The sequence below is a fragment of the Pongo pygmaeus genome, chromosome 5 (assembly GCF_028885625.2).
Source record: "Pongo pygmaeus isolate AG05252 chromosome 5, NHGRI_mPonPyg2-v2.0_pri, whole genome shotgun sequence".
Classification (NCBI taxonomy): Eukaryota; Metazoa; Chordata; class Mammalia; order Primates; family Hominidae; genus Pongo; species Pongo pygmaeus.
Genome location: NC_072378.2, coordinates 18837894 through 18840929, shown reverse-complemented (window position 1 = coordinate 18840929; position 3036 = coordinate 18837894). Strand labels below are relative to the sequence as shown.

The 3036-nt window shown below is 38.5% G+C and overlaps 1 non-coding gene across 1 annotated transcript; it reads right to left on the bottom strand.

Moving 5' to 3' along the window:
• Positions 1-1321: 1321 nt before the first annotated feature.
• On the bottom strand, positions 1322-1393 carry TRNAQ-CUG (transfer RNA glutamine (anticodon CUG)). The gene has a single exon. It is a non-coding gene; the product is annotated as a tRNA-Gln (tRNA).
• Positions 1394-3036: the final 1643 nt, after the last annotated feature.

Below are 3036 nucleotides of genomic sequence, written 5' to 3'. Positions count from 1 at the left end.
TGTACCATAAAACCTAAAGTATAATAATAATAATAATAATAATAATTACAATAAAAGAAAAAAAAAATATGTTATCATTTATAAAAATCAAATCCAACTGCCTTTGGGTATAATTGTACCTTATTAGATAACTTTGATAGAGAAAAACATATTTCATTTCCAAAATATGTTTTATGGTGTCTGCTTTCAGCTAACTTAGGTGCATAAATAATAGGCTATTGTTTAACTGATTCCATTCATAACCCCAAACATTCTTTGGACACTGTGAATGGTGGTGAAATAAACCTGGAATAGTCTGTGGTACATAGGACAAGCTGGAACCTTTCTCTTCAGTGCATATGCCAAGAAATACTTCATTTTGGGTCATTAGATTAGAGAGACAAAATTAAAAACAGATTATTTAACTGCCAGCATAGTGTCCCAAAGAAACTGAGCCCTTTCTCTTTTCTCAAATAATTGTTGTATTTATCAACTGCATCTTCTAGCTAAACAGCAATCTTCTTTACGTAAGCAACCTTCTCCATTCTGGGATGTCGTTTACAGTCATACACCATTTAACAGTAGGGATACATGCTCAGAAATGTGTCATTACGTGATTTCATTGCTGTGGAAACATTACACAAACCTAGATGGCACAGCCTTCTGTGCTACACACCTAGGCTACATGGTATAGCCTATGGCTCCTAGGCTAGAACTCTGTACATCATAGTACTGTATGAATACTGTAGGCAACTGAAATACTGTGGTAAATATTTGTGTATCTAAGCATAGAAAAGGTACAGTAAAAATATAGTATTATAATCTTAGGGCACCACCACCACACATGCTGTTCATCATTGGCTGAAACCTCATTATACAGCCCATCACTGCACTTACTAATGTGTCAGTGACACATTGTGATACAGACACATTGTGACAAGTGTCTGTGGGTCAGGGTACATGGCATGAATTAAACCATCCTATGACCTCTCCTCTCTAACTAGTGTTATTTTAAAAATAAGAATCTGTAAGGAATTCCTTTGGAATCTCTGTATATGACCAACTGCCTGTTGGATGAAAGAATAATTTCCGATTGTGTGGACCTTTTTTTTTTTTTTTTCTGAGACAGAATCCCCTTCTGTCACCCAGGCTAGAGTTCAGTGGCAAAGCTCATTGCAGCCTCTGCCTCCCAAGTAGCTAGGATTATAGGCGCCTGCTACCATGCCGGCTAATTTTGAATTTTTGTAATTTTAGTTTTACCATGTTGGCCAGGCTGGGTTTGAACTCATGGTCTCAAGTGATCTGCCCACCTTGGCCTCCCGCAGCACCCAGCCAATATGAAAGGTTCCACCGAGATTTGAACTTGGATCGCTGGATTCAGAGTCCAGAGTGCTAACCATTACACCATGGAACCCTCCTTCCTGATGTTTTATTCTAGAAATTCAGGCAGCAGAAAGGGATTCAGATGACTAATAAGACACTCATAGTAAAGATCAGTAAAGCCAATGAAAAAGTCCAACTCTACATGCGTATTGATTTTGTATGTTATTGGCAAAGCTGGATTAATTGACTTTTCACTATATTCTCTAAGTCGTACTTACTTTTGATAAAAGCCTTTATATCATTCATTTATTAATTCCTTCACCAACATTCATTGAGCATCTGCTACATACCAGGCACTATTGTGACACTGGGGATACAGTGGTAAATGAGAGAGACAAAGACCTGCCCTTTATCCTGGTAAGCAATTTTTATTCCAAAGAAATATCATAATGGCCATACACAAAGATGATGAGCTAGAAAGGTGACTTGCCTGAAAACTGAACAGCCTGGCCCTGGCTCTATCACTCCTATGTGCCTTCTGCTCTCGAGTTCAGGTAACTTGTTTACAAATGAGAGAACTGAATAAATAAACTTTAACACTGTCTTTCATTCTTCCTCTCCTATTAGCTACAACCCCATGACATCCCATGTGACAGACACAACAAATTGTGAATACCTGGAGCTTACATTAAGGCTTTCTCTAGAATTCAGAAATTACTGGGGAGTGAGAGGAGATTGCTATCTGAGATCAAAATACACAATCAACACATCTTGAACCACAGCATAGGTATGTAAAGTCCCATCCTTCAGGGAAGGGGGGACACCGGACCTGTATGTCTTGACCATTTTAACAATGTTAGCTGAGACAGTAGCACTGCTTTGTAACATAGCAGCTCATAAATATTTATCACATGAATGCATGAGCCTTTCAGTCCTAAAATCCTGTGACATTATTGCACTACACGGAGATGGTTTCTTAAAGGAAATATTTTTAACCAAAAATAAATGTCTTTTTATCTGAAATTTGGGTTCTTTTTACTTTGTGAGATCAGAGGCCACACGCCTCTGAGAGTCTCTAGAATTTGATGAGATTTGCGGCTGTGTCAATCTTGTTCATCACTAGAACTCCAGCTTTAGGACAGTGGCTGGCACTCAGCAAATATTGGCAGAATGAATGAATTAATGAGAACTAATGAAGAAATTATCATTTACAAACAGCATTCCTGAGGCAGCTTGACTCATACAATCATCCTTTCACCTCAAGTCTGAAAACCCCAGGACTCTTCTGAAAGGCCAGAACCAAATATTTTAAAGCAATCTTAAGAATATATTTAAACAGATTTATGTGCTTTTATCACATGCCTAGTTCTCTCTACCCCTTTTATTCTTGCCTTCCCAGTAAAAGATTCTTCTCCCCTCCCCATGCCTTCCCAGCACAGAGTGTGCAAGGCCCCTCCACAGTGCCTGCCAGGCTGGATGAAGGAACCAGGGTAAACTCAGAGGCAGCCTGCATTCATTGCCTGTGCTACATAATTAGAAGCTTCCAAGTCCTCAATTCCCTGTTCACCAATATAAGACCTTTTTATTAAAAACACTGGTTTTCAATTCCCACTGTGTCCATGAGATAACAAGGCATAAAAAAGAAATTGGATAGTGCTAGGTACATAAAGGTTTGGGAAAACATTGCTTAAACAGTGAAGAATTTATTTCTAGTCAAAAGTCTAAGAACAAGTC